The 19,999-nt window shown below is 37.4% G+C and overlaps 1 protein-coding gene across 6 annotated transcripts in view; it reads left to right on the top strand.

Moving 5' to 3' along the window:
• The first annotated feature begins 2,757 nt into the window (after nucleotides 1-2,757).
• LOC117345258 overlaps nucleotides 2,758-19,999 on the top strand; it is a 125,289-nt gene continuing 108,047 nt past the window's right edge. For all 6 annotated transcript variants that reach the window (XM_033908292.1, XM_033908299.1, XM_033908295.1 and 3 more), the window contains exon 1: nucleotides 2,758-2,845. The gene's annotated coding sequence lies outside the window, so the exon portion shown is untranslated. The remainder of the gene's footprint in view (nucleotides 2,846-19,999) is intronic.

Genomic DNA, 19,999 nt, shown 5'->3' on the forward strand with positions numbered 1-19,999 from the left:
CGAATGTAATTTTCGAGAAACAGAAAAAAAATAACAAAAACCTCCTGTCCAACGAAAGGACGAATATATTGGTAATGTATATATATGTGTGTTTTGTGATCATGTCAGGGTGTCGGACCGACCATTACTACGCCATTGAAACGAACGTGGATGTGACGCACTGGTATAAGTTGCAGGTGTTTTTGGCTAGGCGATTACAATATAGGTATCGTAGATCGTGGGTTCGAAGCCCGGTCAGGGCACGAGTCGTCATTTGTGTCACAATATCATATGTTTGTGAAAGTTATCGTCGTTGGATGTTTTAATGAACACGTGATTAAATTATCATTTCTTGACATTCAACGGAGCAAGCACACACATATAAACCATAACATCTCGTCGTACGTGTGTTCAGCGACGCGGAAAATATAGGTCACTACGACATAGTTGTGGTATGTATTGTTGATTCAACGCTAAGCAATTCACTTTTGATTAAAATATTCTAACTAGACCATTCTGAAGTTGCGTGCATTAGACTACCATTTATAATTGAGAGGGAAAAGGAGGATTAAAAAGAGGATTTTTGGTACATTTTAAAGCAATCTTTTCATATCGACCGTAAAAATCATTAGCCTGAATGCAGATCTAATAAAGTTGAGTGAAAGTATGGATCAGACATGTTGCCCGGGCAACCTAGGTACAACGTTAAAATACCCCCTTTTCAAGCGGGGATTACGATACCGAAAAATGGTGAGGAATCTGTGACATATATATATATATATATATATATATATATATATATATATATATTCGTTTGACTATTTACTACTAAAAGGAATTTTCATTTCACTTACTAATAAACCTCTAAGGGAGAATTTCAACTGAAGTCCCCTAGGATATTGTAATAAAAGGTTTGGTAAGGTTCAGGGAGGCGGTGTCAGGGAGGCGGTAGGGAGGCGGTGTCAGGGAGGCGGTAGGGAGGCGGTGTCAGGGAGGAGGCGGTGTCAGGGAGGCGGTGTCAGGTAGGCGGTAGGGAGGCGGTGTCAGGTAGGCGGTGTCAGGGAGGCGGTGTCAGGGAGGAGGCGGTGTCAGGGAGGCGGTGTCAGGGAGGAGGCGGTGTCCGGGAAGGACGGTGTCATGTAGCGGTGTCAGGGAGGGCGGTGTCAGGGAGAGGCGGTGTCAGGGAGGGGCGGTGTAGGGAGGCGGGTCAGGGTACGAGGCGGTGTCAGGGAGGAGGCGGTGTCAGGGAGGAGGCGGTGTCAGGGAGGAGGCGGTGTCAGGGAGGCGGTGTCAGGGAGGAGGCGGTGTCAGGGAGGCGGTGTCAGGGAGGCGGTAGGGAGGCGGTGTCAGGGAGGCGGTAGGGAGGCGGTGTCAGGGAGGAGGCGGTGTCAGGGAGGAGGCGGTGTCAGGGAGGAGGCGGTGTCAGGGAGGCGGTAGGGAGGCGGTGTCAGGGAGGAGGTAGGGAGGCGGTGTCAGGGAGGAGGTAGGGAGGCGGTGTCAGGGAGGCGGTAGGGAGGCGGTGTCAGGGAGGCGGTAGGGAGGCGGTGTCAGGGAGGCGGTAGGGAGGCGGTGTCAGGGAGGAGGCGGTGTCAGGGAGGCGGTGTCAGGGAGGAGGCGGTGTCAGGTCATAATCAGATTGTCTGTAAAACATGGACTTTTAAATTTCCAAACGGTCTCAAAAGGATGGACCGATTGATTGATAAAGAACCCACGATCCGTCACTGTCTTTACCGTTTTCCATACCACGGCTTAAACTTAAAACAATCACAAGTGGACAAGGCATATTTTTCGGAGAGAATATTTTATTTGTTGTATTACATCGATAGATTAAATTTAACATACGAAATATCTTAAGAAACAATATCTATTAAATTCTGCTCTATATACCAGCTGCCCTGCCCTCCCCATAATATAGCAGTGTTGTCCACTTGTTTGATTTTCTTTCTTTCAACATATATCTACTCCACGCCTGTAGGAGCGTCAATGCTTTCAGGGGATCCACTTCCTTGAGATGAGAGTGGCCTACGTGTAAATCAAGTTTACTATACCTCAGAATGTGTCATATGTACGGAGTGTAGCTTCCGACGGAAGTTTGCTCCTCGAGATAATATTAGGGTATTATTTAAATAACACACACACAATAATCTACTCTATAGTGTCGCGCGTACAGATATTAGTCAGAGGAAAGTCTAATCAAATTCTGTGTCATCCACTATGGTCACCCTCTAGTACGATCAATGTTGTCTCTCATTAGCGAGCATTATACTAGATTGGTCTTATATCGTTCACGTGTCCACTCAGTTCGATACATAAAGGACATTTCTGGAGAGTTTTCTTCATATCAATATCGGACAATGTAATTATTTTACAATTCGATTACTTCGTAACTTATTAATTGTGAATAAATTAAAAAAACTGATGCATAAAACGATTGTCTAATTATTGCTTGTAATAATTACTAGCAAAGTTCGTGAAAAATCCATAAGGATAGGGAACATATCGATCTATTTATGTTATGAGAAAATCGTGTCATTCGCTTGAATATTTCCTATCCCAGCATCTGAAACTACACGCATGCACTATCACTCTAGCGCTTGTAAAACAATGATAACCGTCGAGACAAGCGTTTGCGCGCAATACACAATGTCTACGGAATGTTTGATAGGGGACACGCCCTCATCCTTATCAAATCCTTTGTTTACAAGCGTTTGAGAGACCTAGCAGCGCACCTGTGAAAATTAACCCTGTGAGTCAACTCGGCCATCTGGTGAATCCATTACGGATGTGGATTTTATCGTTGGATGTGAGTACTGTATATTGTGACAGTTTCGACAAATTATTGAGTGGATTTTTAAGAACCTCTTTGGTAAGTGTGAGCCACTTTTGTAACGATAATCCCGATACTGTCCCCGTGTTTGATATCACTCGACAGAAAATGTCTCCATCGATGTCATTTTTCAGATGACATTTTTATGTCATGGAATTGTTGCCCTCTTGACATGCAACAATATTTTAAACCATATATATTATATTGCTACAAAAGACTGATATTACCATGACGTCACTCTATTTTGTCAATATTATGTATTTACAATCGTAGGCCGCTGTCTTTGGGGTCCTAGACAGCGAGCCCTGCGCTGTGAGTGTGTATTCATCGAGTACGTGAAAACCACCTTGCAGTAGTGGCCGGTGGCGAGTAGGAAATAACTGTACGGATGTTTTAAAGTTTGCTCACAGTGACAAATATGTATGGATGCAAAATATATAATTTACTTTTAAATAATAAATTGTCGATTATGACAAAATAGCAATGAACAGCTTAATACATTAGTTGATTACAAAGCCTCATTCATCCCCGTGGCCTTTGTTGATTTTCTGTATATATAAATCAGATACTATGCTTTATGATGTATATCGCTTCCTGTGTATTGAGTTAACTTTGATTTGACTCCTGTTATTATTTATGTTTGGGTGGACTGTTGACATTCCACACATCATGAATGATAACTGCTAATCATATTATCTAGATGGAATTTAACCATTTATATATTGGTCAATGATTAAAAAACACACTTTAATTTGTAATTTTTGTAAATTTCTGGCAAAGTTAATTTTTTTGCACAAACGAAGTACATATTTGTGTTTACAAATCGGTCATCAGTCAATATCTGACATGGATCGTTTATCAGTTATATCAGAATTGAATTTGACCTTTACCTGCCTGTGATTTATAGATATAATGCTATCTGGTATATCCCCATGTCACATCACTTTGTTGTATCAATGAGGTATGCATGTATTATATAACTCATATTTGGGCCTCCAAAATGTTTTCTTCTTCCGTTTAGGGAATAGACTCTTATAGGAAAGAGTGTATAACAGCCCTCCTGGGCGCATGTGCAGAAAAGTATATATACAATGTATTAACTTTTTATTTTGTTGTGTGTGTGTGGGGGGGGGGGGGTTGGTTCTTATATATAAAAAATCAACGTGTACAATTTTTTTCGTCACAGTGAAGTGATAAGGTCGGTTAAGTCTAACAATCAATTATCATTATTCAGAGTTTAAATGTTTATAATGGTTACAAGTTTCAGCCTCCTCCTTACCAAAGCGGACCAGTCACTCAAATTTAATTTACAGACTGAGGTTTGGGGAGGGGGTTGGGGGTGGGGGTGGAAAGGGGGCTGGAAGTTGTGTTATAGTAATAAAGGGCTTTGAATGATGTATATGTGACATTTAAATTGAAATTTAATGATATATCCATTCAATTATGTCGATAAGCATTTTTTGGTACATTATAACACTAAGCCGTGACGTTTGTACATGACTGCTTGGCTATCAATGTAATCTTTGTTTGCAATCTGAGTCACTCATTTAGTTTCACAAACCATGGGGTATCTTTTTTTATTATAAATCCCCCAATTTAATCAGAAGTAGCTACCATAGCTTTATGTAATGCTTGTTAATTTAGGTTGATGATTATAAACCGATCCTGATGGTATTTTTACAGACCCTTCTGTCTAGTAATCCCAGTACCTGTATAATCAGCCCTGGACCCTCGGGTCTGCTTTAGCCCCTATTAGTGTTGCGTTCCACGTTGCTTGTGAATTTGAATGGATCACAAGAGAATTTGAATGGTTGATTTTGTCCCTCTATTTCATACTCTCCAGACATAAGGTTCTTAAGACCTGTTTCCACATTTTGATCGGAGTCCTGATCATGAGCTGTTTAGTAATCTTATGTAAAGTATTCATGTAATAAGTAGCAATCTGTCCAGATTGACATCCCAGTGCTAAATCTGACCTGAGGGCTGATCAGGCTATATGTCCAGTTTGACCCCAAAATGACCGTGACCAACACATACCATACAAATATATGACATCTATGTTTAAACATGTACATCTCATCAATTATGATTTTTTTTTTATTCTATTGATATAAGTATAGAAGTAGTTTCCGGACCGTGCTCATCACACCCAAGCTTTTCTTTCTATTTAATCCACCTTGCAGGTTATGCTTTCTCCAGTAATTTCAGCTGGAAAGTGCATACTTACATTAAACTTATAACACGGAATCAAGAACCCATATTTCTTGAATATAAGCTATAGATATTTTATCCTAACAGCATGAATGTGGTCATCTCTCTGTGCTCAGCAGTGTTTGTATGTTGCTGTTTTGGAGTCGAGAACTCTGCATGTAAAGTTAGGAAATGAATGTTCATGAATATATCTGTAATTTATTAAAAAAACAAAACAAAAATAAAGTAAAAAAATCTGTTTTTGCAATGTCAATTAAAAATGTACCAGGAAAATTAAAGTAAAAATAAAATGTCCTGACTAGGACTCAAACCCTGGACCTCCAAACTCTAGACGGACACCGTAGACATTTGGACTTCCTGGCCATGGGCATTCAGCCCAGTCTAGTTCCACTACATTCTTCCCTCCTTTAATAAAGTCTTTGAGTCCAAAGACTCACTCAAGACCTATACTACCTCTCTGTGAGTATTTAGTTTGGCTCGAAATGTAACAGGAGAGGAAGAATGCCACGACCAAACCGGGACTCGAACCTGTGACCTCCGAACTTTAGGTATAGACACTAACCATTTGAGCTACCTGGCAGCCAGCATTCAGCCTAGTCCAGTTCTGATACAAATATGAAGAGAATTCAGAATTAGCCATTTCACAATTTGTAGACAGGATATGGAAGTTTGAATGTAAATACATTTATTCCAGCTCCACACACCTAATTTATAGACACAGTTAACGTTCCCAAAATAAAGATTGTAACACCTACTGCTGACACCATTACAATAATCGTTATTATCACACAGATATTATTACCACACAGTATTGCTGTATAGAAGGGCTGGCGACTACCTATATGTGGTAATAGACTCATACGTGACATTTTATGGAAGTCCCTTGTCATCGGACACCACAGTGCTGACTTGGACCTTCTAGAGAATGTTACCTGTAAAATGTGTATGTGTACAAGAGTTTGGGGCACCTGTATGGGATCAAATACCTGTTCAGGTGTTTAGGTCCAACAGTAGGTACTTTGTTTTGGTTATAAATACCCTTTAGAACTAGTCCATAATACCATTCATATACTGTATATCTGTTTTTAATAGCATTTTAGCTGACACAATTTCATTTATAGTAGATCAAGAAAATTGTGTTTGATCATTATAATGTGGTCAAGTCCCCAAACCTTCTTCTTTTTTGTTTTTGTAATTATCTTTTTATTCAGTTTTTCAATGCAATATACATTATATTTTCATATTATGCATGCTCACACGTGCACATATACATGAAATATAGAAACAAAATACTTACAAATCATCTAATTCACACACACACAAAACACCCAGCTCACAAAAGCTATATTGAAGTACACACATGAAACAGCATCATACACACATACACCAGACACACACAGACCCACCCTCCCATGCATGTACCCCTATATATATATTTCAAAAAGCATGTATAGCATGTATATTCGAACACGCACCCCCCCCCCCCCCCCCCCCCCACCCCCCCCACCCCACCCCCCCCCCCCCCCCCCCCCCCCCCACCCCCCCCCCCCCCCCCCCCCCCCCCCCCACCCCCCACAAAACACCCTCACACACCACACACCCTCACACACATTGATATAAGCATGTATATTTTCACAATCAAGATTGTTTACATATGTATCATAGTACAAAAATGGTCATTTTAATAATTAGTGATATTTCAAGTATAGGTAAATTGTAGGAATATTTCAACATGAGACTATGGAATTTATATTGTTTATATTTCATTACTAGACATTTGAATTAGCTTGGCAGTCAGTTTTATTAGAATCTTATTGTATTTTAGATGCTTTGATGTTTTTATTACTCAGCCAGGTAAACTGGATTAGCCTTAATTGAGTTGACACATATCTACCTGTGAACCCTCCAGCTGACAGGTGGTCACTCAACAGGCTCAATTAAAGTAATTGTAGGATAAACACTTTGAGACAGAATAGGACTTTGTATGATTTACTACTGACCATAGCTGTTCGGTAACTGGTGTCAACATATCTTAATTACTATAGGCACCATCTAATAATTAAACTCCACCTCTTACTATTTTATTAACCAATGAAATTGAATGTTATAGTTTTGACTGTTTTGTAAAATGTATACATAAATAGTTTTTAGAGAGAGAGGGAGTAAGAGTGCAGAAGGAGAGAGCTAGATTAGGACCCAAGTGAGTGTGAGGGTGCTGGCCTTTTACAAGGACCCGTAGACTCTGACCAACTTTGAAGTAGGGGTCAGCACCAGAGTGGACAAGTTATAAAGAACTTCTGTATTGGTTGAACCTTAGTGAAATATTGATTCCAGTGAGTAAAAATAAATATCTAAGAAGAAGAGACTGTCTCCATATTGTTTCAAAGGAAATTACAGTTCACCACGAGGTTTATTTAAAAGGGGTTTCATCAGGGTGTGGCTTATTCTACCAATGCTAATTCCCCAAACCAATAACTGTGTAGCCACATCCTGACGGACACACCCCACACAAGAAACACACACACCCCACAATCCTCGTGGTGAAAAATGGTCATTTTTGTACTATGATACATACAAATACCTAACCTACACAAACACTTTTTACCAGCAAATTTTACAAGTTACAACATACAGACATTAATGGATCGAAACCTTCTTCTTAGAGTGTAGGGATAATATTGAAATTTCATGATCAATGATTGATGATTATTGGTAAGTGCCAACCGATTATAAGTAACTAAAGTTTATTGAAATATATTTTTCGGGATAAATCATAAATAAGGGCTGTTTTACTATGATAATTCTGTAGTTTACTATACACTGTAGCTGCTAAAATTATCTTCTCACAGAATGTGTTCCTCCCTGAATCTTATAAACTCCTCCAACTTTACCTAATTCATACTTTTCCACGATGAATTTCCCCTATTTCAAAAGAAATTCCTTTATGACATTTCAGTTTTGTTGGTTTTGTTTAAAAAATATCAATTGGTGCTGAAAATCTTAAAGTCATTTTCAACACAGGAGGCTTTGTCTCCCTCAAACTTCCAATCAGGGTGCAGCCCTGAGTCTGGGACCTGAATCAACGTCGATAAATTGCAATTCATCGTAATTGGGATGAAATTCACTACTTGTATGTATGGCATATAAAATCTATCATCAGCTGGCTGGTCAACAAAGGTCGTTTTAAAATCGGCAAATAATTCAAATTATGTCCACATCAGTATGTGATGTTCTTCCTTTCCAAATATATGTCTTACCAAATAAGTTCAAATAGCCACACACTTTTAATTTATCTTGTTTAATTTGTGATCTTGAACAAGTCTTGATGTTGTATAAATAAGTCAATAACTGGTGATTATAATAAATAAGTATTTATTACACTCCAATAAAAAAAAAATGTTGTCCTGTACGATACCCTCCCACTTTTATGTGTTGGAACTCTGGGTCTTATCATAATATGACAAATACAGTATGTGACCCAACTATTCTAAAAAGGCATGTCTGATGAACATTCCCTACGTTTGTGCATAATATTCCATAATAAATCTTTTGTACCTCCTACTGCAAAAAGGAGTTCTAAAGTATTTTATTGACCGTCACAAGATTTTCTATATTCTGATTTTTCATGGGTAAAGTTACATGCAGATGATATAAAGTCAGGCGCAGGTAATATAAATTTGTATCCATAGATCAGTGACATGTCCGATCCCACTGTAATGGTGGAATATGTCCAGTTTGTCTGACATATGACATCTGATAATCAACATTTCTACAAAAGAAAATCAGCCACCAACCTGTCAATACCAATCAAGTTTAACTGGTGTGTTGACAGTTATTCAATTTTTACTAGTTTTCATTTAATATAAGTTTTGCAGTATGACAAAGACATTATTTAGGTATTAGGCCGGTAATTTACTTTCAAACTTAGAAAATATGAAATCCAGTCAGATGATTTAACCATTATATATTATATCATAATTACATGCCTAAAACTAAATACATGTACTGTATATAAATATATACATATTCCTGTAAATTGTGGTCAATTATGTCAAATTTTACGATTACTTAACTTATCCATATTGTACCGTATATATAAATGACTTAAATGTTGGTTGCATTTAGTTATTTAATTTTTTGGGGGAATGAAAACAATGATTAAAATAAAGTGAGTATATAGAGTTATTATGGTAACAGTTGTAAAATGATATAAGTTATAATTCTGATTGGGAATTCATGTTCACATCCATTAATATGACATTGAGACAGAATCAGATTTGATATATTGGCCATTCTAGCTTAGAAACCAGGAATTCTAATTTTATCCACCCATTCAGACATAAATGATTTTGATTGGTTGGCTATATGACATGTCCAACTTCTATACATGTACACATTACCATTATAAATATAGCGTATACTTGAATGGATGTCGTGCTGAGAAAACATGATCTCTGCTTGAATCCTGTTATCAAAATAAACTTATAAATGATAAAATTACATCTACAAAGAGTTTTATGAGGGTAAAAAACATTAAAAAAATCTACAGCATTTCACATAAAATGTGTCGAAATGATTACATGTATCTTGTTTAAAGATGCCCGAGGTTGTGATCATTACACATACATAGCCTGGCCACACCACAGGAAGTTTATAATCAGACAAAAGAAACAGAAGCCATCCTCCCCGTTACTGGGCATGGCAGCTATAGTTTTAGGGGGCCTTTCACCTGTACATGAGATCAGAGTCAGATCTGATAGAGCTGCCTTGTTAAAGTCCCATTTAACTGGGGTTTTTTTTACTTGTTTTCTTGTCTTCTATCATTGAAACCATGTGTTTTTATCAGAAGAATGCACAGAATTTGCTCAGGGTTATGGATAACTATTGTCAAATGAAAGAAAGGCTTATACTGTACTTAAATACTTCAATCAGACATATACACAGCATATAGTTTCAAAAATGTCAAAAATGCATATATTTTATTTTAAGTTTAAGTATTATTTACAATAGCTATATAGTCTGTCATATTGTGTAATTACTATGCTTTATAAAACAGCTTCATATCAACAAAGTTAGGCTGTTGCTATCTGTCTTTAAAACTTAATAATTCCTCTCCTTTTGTATATTTTTGTCTTTAATAATCATCTCACCTATATCTGAAAATTTGTAGATAATTATTCTCCTTGTTCTGAAAATCTGTAGTTAAATATGATTATCCCCCCTGTCTGCAAATTTGAAGATAATTAACGCCTCTTTCCAAAAATTTGTTCCTTCCCCCCCCCCCCCCCCCCCCCCCCATTCCAGTCCTTAAAATCTGTAGTTACTTATCCACCCACTGAGCTTGCTGCCAAAATATTTGTCAATAATGTCCCCCCTCCCTTCTCCCCCTTAAAACCTGTGGTTAATTATCCTCCCAGTCCAAAAAATATGTACATAGTTATCCCCCCTTTCAGAAGATTTGTTGATAGTTATCTCCCTTTCAGAAGATTTGTAAATAGTTATCCCCCTTTCATAAGATTTGTTGATAGTTATCTCCCTTTCAGAAGATTTGTAAATAGTTATCTCCCTTTCATAAGATTTGTTGATAGTTATCTCCCTTTCAGAAGATTTGTAAATAGTTATCCCCCCTTTCATAAGATTTGTAGATAGTTATCCCCCCTTTCAGAAGATTTGTAGATAGTTATCCTCCCTTTCAGAAGATTTGTAGATAGTTATCCTCCCTTTCAGAAGATTTGTAGATAGTTATCCTCCCTCATAAGATTTGTAGATAGTTATCCTCCTTTCATAAGATTTGTAGATAGTTATCCTCCTTTCAGAAGATTTGTATATAGTTATCCTCCTTTCATAAGATTTGTAGATAGTTATCTCCTCCTTTCATAAGATTTGTTGATAGTTATCTCCCTTTCATAATATTTGTTGATAGTTATCTCCTCCTTTCATAAGATTTGTAGATAGTTATCTCCCTTTCATAAGATTTGTTGATAGTTATCCCCCCTTTCATAAGATTTGTAGATAGTTATCCCCCCTTTCATAAGATTTGTAGATAGTTATCTCCCTTTCAGAAGATTTGTAAATAGTTATCCCCCCTTTCAGAAGATTTGTAAATAGTTATCCCCCCTTTCAGAAGATTTGTAGATAGTTATCTCCCCTTTCAGAAGATTTGTAAATAGTTATCCCCCCTTTCAGAAGATTTGTAGATAGTTATCTCCCCTTTCAGAAGATTTGTAGATAGTTATCCCCCCTTTCAGAAGATTTGTAGATAGTTATCCCCCCTTTCATAAGATTTGTAGATTGTTATCTCCCCTTTCATAAGATTTGTAGATAGTTATCCCCCCTTTTAGAAGATTTGTAGATAGTTATCCCCCCTTTCATAATATTTGTTGATAGTTATCCCCCCTTTCAGAAGATTTGTAGATAGTTATCTCCCCTTTCAGAAGATTTGTAGATAGTTATCTCCCTTTCATAATATTTGTTGATAGTTATCTCCCTTTCATAAGATTTGTTGATAGTTATCCCCCCTATTAGAAGATTTGTAAATAGTTATCCCCCTTTCAGAAGATTTGTACATACTTATCCCCCTTTGCTTATTACTGATTTCTTCCCATGTGATTTACTTGAGGAATATAGTGACTGGATACAATTCTGTATAGGGTAACTATGACATTTCTGGGGGATGGCACTATATAAGATGGCATTAATTGACTCTGTAGATTCTAAATAAAAGTTCAGGGATCAATCTGAGGTGAGATTTATCTTGTGTTTTTACTGAAAATCTCATTCAATTTCTCATAATGTGCTAGTATATCATGTTTGAAAATTCCATCCACTTTCTCAAAAAATTCAAATTAATTGTTTTGTAACATTTATTGACCAAGAATTATCACAATGCATGTATGTAACTCAAGATGTTTGCTGTACAAATGTAGTTATACTATAGTCTGACTAAAATCTGAATAGAGTTGGTATGTTGTTGTATTAAAACTCTACGGTTAAAATATTTTTTTATAACTGTTATTGCCAACCCCTTACATGGCCCCTAAAACAGCTTTATAGGCTAAATATATATGGTGTTCTCCTGACGTAACTATCCACTGTACTTCCTGACAAACCTGACACCTACTTACACGTCCTATTATCCTGTATCTGTCAGGTAAATACAGGTAAACGTGTACTAGACCCTGTTACCTGTGTTAATACACATCCAGGCATTTCAAAATATCCGGTTGTTATATCTTCTGACTATGAAAAACAATTGCTGTGTTTGGACGAAAACCGACACCCCCATATCCTACATGTATAGTAAGCTTTGCCCCAGATGTCCTCTTTAGTATAAGTTCTAGATCTGTTAGGTATATGTCCAGGAATGTGGAATTTAATCTGATCCTCTTGACCCAGGAGGTGGTAGACGGGAACAGAGCAAACAATTGTATACAAAGCAATAGCCTACTGTGTAAATAGTGGTTGTGTAAATATCTAAGTCCCTGCCATCACAGTTTGTCAACACTGGGATAACCTCGTCCATCGGTAGACCTTAAAGTCCCTGTCCATCGTTAGTCCTATTTGACTTCTTCCATATCTTGCCTGGAAGTTTACCTGTCTCTTGTTATTGGATTTCTAAAATTTATAACTTTATGCAAGATTCTACTTTCATTTGAACTTATAGCTATACTTATAACGAAGTTGTATCCTACCAGGATCCCGTGATACCGTGATTTTGTTAGTGGTAGACTAGACATGACAATTCACTTATAGTGTTAACTACTGCTTACTGTACATGTATACGTAGTACCCCAATAATATCTACTGTACTATAACTTTGTCAATTCATCATATCAACACTACAATTGGAAATATCCATGTTTTACAAAACATTACAATTCAGTATCTGTTCCCCCAGTAGTGTAAAATAGTTTTCTAGTTTTCATCAACATGATCAGATTGAATCTTTAAAGACACTATACCTCACTAGTATACTTCTGTTGGGTGTCACTCAGAACTGCTAACATGAAGTGTTGCCCATATATCAGACCTTCACTGTCACTAGCACATCGCATACCTCAGTGTCCCTATTAGCACCCTGTGTACCTGTCCCTATAAGTACACTGCGTACCTGTCCTTATAAGACACCGCATACCTGTCCCTATTAGCACCCTGCGTACCTGTCCCTATAATCACACCGCTTCCCTCTCCCTTAATCACAACGCGTCCCTGTCCCTATTAGCACACTGTATACCTGTCCCTACAAACACAACGCGTCCCTGTCCCTATAATCACACTGCGTACCTGTCCCTATAATCACACTGCGTACCTGTCCCTATAATCACACCTCGTACCTGTCCCTATAATCACACTGTATACCTGTCCCTATAATCACACCTCTACCTGTCCCTATAATCACACTGCGTACCTGTCCCTATAATCACACCGCGTCCCTGTCCCTATAAGCACGCCGCTTACCTGTCCCTATAAACACACCTCGTACCTGTCCCTATAAGTACACTGCGTACCTATCCCTATAAACACACCTCGTACCTGTCCCTGACTCCCTATTATGAATCACACCTCGTACCTGTCCCTATAAGCATGCCGCTTACCTGTCCCTATAAACACACCTCGTACCTGTCCCTATAAGCATATTGCGTACCTGTCCCTATAAACACACCTCGTACCTGTCCCTATAAGCACACTGCGTACCTGTCCCTATAATCACGCTGCGTACCTGTCCCTATAAGCATGCTGTGTACCTGTCCCTATAAGTACACTGCATACCTGTCCCTATAAGCATGCTGTGTACCTGTCCCTGTAAGTACACTGCGTACCTGTCCTTATAAGACACCGCGTACCTGTCCCTATAAGCACACCATGTACATGTCCCTATAAGACACTGTGTACCTGTCCCTATAAGCACGCTGTGTACCTGTCCCTATAAGCACACCAGGTACATGTACCTGTCCCTATAAGCACACCAGGTACATGTACCTGTCCCTATAAGCACACCAGACCGATACCTTTTTCAGTAAAAAAAGGGTGCTCTAATTCAAACGTATAAAAAGTTCATACACGCTCACTGACATATCATATACTCTCACTGACATATCATACACTCTCACTGACATATCATACACTCTCACTGACATATCATACACTCTCACTGACATATCATACACTCTCACTGACATATAATTTTCTGTCTTTAACCAATGTATGAGTAAATGAAGCAAAAAAAATTTCTCAGAATTTTTCTCTGTAAATGGTTTTATTAAGCACATAGGGTACCCCTTCTGTGTTTTGATATAGTAAGCACACAGTGTGCTCATTAGGTTGAATGAGTACATTTGTATGTATGTCTAGCATTGCAGCCACCCAGACAGATGAGCTCAGTCATATATTATATATATGTAAAGCTAGGTGACATGAGACACGTATCAAACCGACAGACATAAACAAAAAAAATGATGTTACATAAAGTTGTGGTATATTTAGTTACAGCCCTTGTCCACTTTAAAACTTTTGAGATCACAAGTTTATATCTGCGACAAAAATGTAAAAAATGTAAGTTGTTTTACAGAAATTTGATATTTCAGAGTGTCAATATGATCTGTTTAAGATTGTTTTTACCCTGGGACATGGTATACACTGACCAGCTGACGAAGGGTGTGGGTTTCCTGTAGTAAAGGGTGAGACTTCCTTTCTCATTACTCATCACTTTACGAGTCCTTGAAGGATAACTTTTTCTCATCATACATAACAAACGTATGTGATACTAAGATGTCTTACAAGTTATATTAACTGACATTTAGTTGATAACCTTTCTTTACAAAGGCTGAATTTTGTTAGTAATACTTACAAAAAGTTTAATTTCTTTACTACTGTTTACAAAAGTTTAATTTCTTTTCTACTGTTTACAAAAGTTTAATTTCTTTACTATTGTTTACAAAAGTTTAATTTCTTTCCTATTGTTTACAAAAGTTTAATTTCATTACTATTGTTTACAAAAGTTTAATTTCTTTACTACTGTTTACAAAAGTTTAATTTCTTTACTACTGTTTACAAAAGTTTAATTTCTTTACTATTGTTTACAAAAGTTTAATTTCTTTACTACTGTTTACAAAAGTTTAATTCCATATGCATTATTGATGATTAATGACATAATGGGTCAAAATTTACAAAGCAATGTATATGGTATTATATTTTTCATACCAGTATATATATGGAAGATGTCTATTTTACAATGATAAATTGCTGCAGAAAATATTGGTGTACCGTTCAAGGAAGGGAAGATAACAGGTCTTTACAGGCAGATGACCTTGATATACAGGTGACCTTGATATACAGGTGACCATTTACAGGCAGGTGACCTTAATATACAGATGACCTTTATAGACAGATGACCTTTATGGCCAAGTAGTTTTCAGGGAAGGTTCAAATGTAAACGTGCTGCTAAAAATCAGTAATATTATGAAGTTCTACATGTGCTGAAATAAACAATATCATATTCTATTCTAAAACCTTTTTTAGAGGTCTGGTACAACTTGGTTTATGATAGAGAGTTGATGAGTCTACCTGCATGTGAACCTCAGTATATATTACAATCACACTGACAGTATAATGTTGTAGACTGAAAGTCGGACCAGGATGATGGACTGCAATCAGACTTTAACACAAATGATACATATATACATTGTATATATAACCATGGTCATGTAACCATAATACTTCAGATATATATGATTTTTAGGACTGGGCCGATCAAGTTTCACTGGTTAGGCACGTCATATACACCAGTCATTGTCAGCGGTGAACTATCCACAAATTTTACTACCTATTGTAAAAGGTCAATAATCCAGAATCAAAAACTGACGCCCCACTGGCACTTCCGGCCAATGAAATGTTTGCGTTGATATGTCTTTACATAATTGGGTATACAGAATGAGATAAAGTTGATACCTGTCGGGGGTGATTATACCTGTCCTGTATAAGGTCGGGGGTGATTATACCTGTCCTGTATAAGGTCGGGGGTGATCATACCTGTCCTGTATAAGGTCAGGGTTGATCATACCTGTCCTGTATAAGGTCATGGGTGATCATACCTGTCCTGTATAAGGTCATGGGTGATCATACCTGTCCTGTATAAGGTCGAGGGTGATTATACCTGTCCTGTATAAGGTCATGGGTGATCATACCTGTCCTGTATAAGGTCGGGGGTGATCATACCTGTCCTGTATAAGGTCGGGGGTGATCATACCTGTCCTGTATAAGGTCGGGGGTGATCATACCTGTCCTGTATAAGGTCGGGGGTGATCATACCTGTCCTGTATAAGGTCGGGGGTGATCATACCTGTCCTGTATAAGGTCGGGGGTGATTATACCTGTCCTGTATAAGGTCGGGGGTGATCATACCTGTCCTGTATAAGGTCGGGGTGATTATACCTGTCCTGTATAAGGTCGGGGGTGATTATACCTGTCCTGTATAAGGTCGGGGGTGATCATACCTGTCCTGTATAAGGTCGGGGGTGATCATACCTGTCCTGTATAAGGTCATGGGTGATCATACCTGTCCTGTATAAGGTCGGGGTGATTATACCTGTCCTGTATAAGGTCGGGGGTGATTATACCTGTCCTGTATAAGGTCGGGGGTGATCATACCTGTCCTGTATAAGGTCGGGGGTGATCATACCTGTCCTGTATAAGGTCATGGGTGATCATACCTGTCCTGTATAAGGTCGGGGTGATTATACCTGTCCTGTATAAGGTCGGGGGTCATTATACCTGTCCTGTATAAGGTCATGGGTCATTATACCTGTCCTGTATCAGGTCGGGGGTGATTATACCTGTCCTGTATAAGTTCGGGGGTGATCATACCTGTCCTGTATAAGGTTGGGGGTGATCATACCTGTCCTGTATAAGGTCGGGGGTGATTATACCTGTCCTGTATAAGGTCGGGGGTGATTATACCTGTCCTGTATAAGGTCATGGAAGATCATACCTGTCCTGTATAAGGTCGGGGGTGATTATACCTGTCCTGTATAAGGTCGGGGGTGATCATACCTGTCCTGTATAAGGTCGGGGGTGATTATACCTGTCCTGTATAAGGTCGGGGGTGATTATACCTGTCCTGTATAAGGTCGGGGGTGATCATACCTGTCCTGTATAAGGTCGGGGGTGATTATACCTGGCCTGTATAAGGTCGGGGGTGATTATACCTATAGTGTTATTGTACTGTATAGTTGTTAAATTTTGTGGGGCTAATATTTCCCGGTTGACAGACCCAGTTGCAGTAAACGCTACTGTATATTTCAGTGTATAGATAACTATTTGTTGGGCATGTATTTTTGTGCTATATAAAGACTGCAATTAAAGCAAAACTGGCCCCAAATATTATCATTGGTCAACAGATTTCCCCTGACATTGATATCACATGGTATACTTCCTTTTACGATGTTAGATCGATATTCTTGAGTGAAATAAAGTCCTGGAGACGCTCTTATCTAAGTGGCCAAACTTTTATCTGACTCTGATGTGTACTGGCTATAAGAATAAAATAAATTGGAGACATCTAGTACATGTATTTGCGAATATGTACTGAACATTGTGACATGTATAAAGTACAATAACACCGCATGCGCACCTCAATGTAGATAAGTATACAGAAGCTTTGTGACGGAAGTTTGTACAGCTAGGTATCGGGAAAGTTTCATCTTTACACATGTAGTGTCATGATCAGTATGAATTCGATATGTCCGTCAGAGAGTAAAGGGAATTATGAGGAAGTGTTCACAGTGTAAGGAAATATTTAAACTTGAGAACCACTTCATGATTCATGTTTTTTGTTCCTGTTTAAAAATCCTGTCTTAACAATGATTTATTAAACAGATAAAGGGTTCATTATCATTGTCTTATGGTGTTAAACAGATAAAGGGTTCATTATCATTGTCTTATGGTGATAAACAGATAAATGGTTCATTATCATTGTCTTATGGTGTCAAACAGATAAAGGGTTCATTATCATTGTCTTATGGTGATAAACAGATAAAGGGTTCATTATCATTGTCTTATGGTGATAAACAGATAAAGGGTTCATTATCATTGTCTTATGGTGGTAAACAGATAAAGGGTTCATTATCATTGTCTTATGGTGTCAAACAGATAAAGGGTTCATTATCATTGTCTTATGGTGTTAAACAGATAAAGGGTTCATTATCATTGTCTTATGGTGATAAACAGATAAAGGGTTCATTATCATTGTCTTATTGTGTTAAACAGATAAAGGGTTCATTATCATTGTCATATTGTGTTAAATAGATAAAGGGTTCATTATCATTGTCTTAAGGTGTTAAATAGATAGTGGGTTCATTATCATTGTCTTATTGTGTTAAACAGATAAAGGGTTCATTATTATTGTCTTAAGGTGATAAACAGATAAAGGGTTCATTATCATTGTCTTATGGTGTTAAACAGATAAAGGGTTCATTATCATTGTCTTATTGTGTTAAACAGATAAAGAGTTCATTATCATTGTCTTATTGTGTTAAACAGATAAAGGGTTCATTATCATTGTCTTATGGTGTTAAACAGATAAAGGGTTCATTATCATTGTCTTATTGTGTTAAACAGATAAAGGGCTCATTATCATTGTCTTATTGTGTTAAACAGATAAAGGGTTCATTATCGTCTTATCGTAGGCGTATTGATAGAATTCTTATTTTTGAATCACTCTCCTGGAGGATTTATTTGAAACATGAATGAAAGTCAAAGTTTATGTTCTTAAATTTAAATTGTTTTACTAGACCCTTTAATGGGTTGTCACTAATTATTAATCACAGATACTGAGTCTGCATGCAGATAGCTAAAAGGCTATATATAATCAAAGTTCTCAAGTTATTGTTTATTTCAATTTCCAATATTATACTGATGATACTGGTATTCCAAAGAATGTTTGTTGTTGTTAATTACTTACATATGTATGATATTAGTTATCACAGATTTAGATAAAAAAAAACACCTAACGTTATTCCCCCCCACCCCCCACCCAAAAAAAAATAACAACTCAACATGGATTGTGATATCTTAATTGTAAATTACAAAAACTGCTGAGTTATGCAGATACATATTAAATGTTAGCCTTAGAGATTTAAGACGATGCTCTGAAGCGGTATCGGAAGTGATTCAGACTGAAGTAGGGTTATAATATAGGGGCCTGGAGCAAGGCTCCTCTTGACGATTTTCATACAGGATCTACTTGACTTCTTTCATGCTACATGTACTTGCTATTAAATATAAATGATATACTTTAGCCTACAAAGCCGTCCATCATGTTAAATAACTGTTATAATGCTCTTTATAAAGAAATGAAGTTCAAGGGTTTCAAATGAGCCAGATCCTCCGAAATGACTTTGATAACTTTCATATATACAATAGTGTTGTTATCATTTATAAGAATTGTGTAGAAATCACTTAACTTGTATATGATAAATTCCACGGGACAATTGGAGATAGTTAGATATATCTGCCAGCATTCGTTATAGGTCTTAAAATCCATAAGGTTGAGGCAAATTCAGGGATTTTTATTTACATGTAATCATAGCTGAAATTAGTATTTAGTCTGTTTGTCTTAAGAGAATTTTACTGTAACTGTTTTTGCTGGCAGGAACTAAATGACAGTGTTAGATCACAGATTTTGTAGTGTTGTCTGACTGAAATGTTACATCACAGATTTTGTAGTGTTGTCTAACTGAAATGTTATGTAACAGATTATATAGTGTTGTGTCAAAGAAATGTTATATCACATATTTTAAAGTGTTGTCTCATTAAAATGTTACATCATATATTTTATAGTGTTGCCCCACTGAAATCTTACATCATATATTTTATAGTGTTGCCCCACTGAAATCTTACATCATATATTTTATAGTGTTGCCCCACTGAAATCTTACATCACAGACCAATGTTATTGTGTAATCACTGCTAATACATTCCGCTAGC

Source organism: Pecten maximus, chromosome 16 (genome assembly GCF_902652985.1).
Source record: "Pecten maximus chromosome 16, xPecMax1.1, whole genome shotgun sequence".
In the NCBI taxonomy this organism is placed as follows: Eukaryota; Metazoa; Mollusca; class Bivalvia; order Pectinida; family Pectinidae; genus Pecten; species Pecten maximus.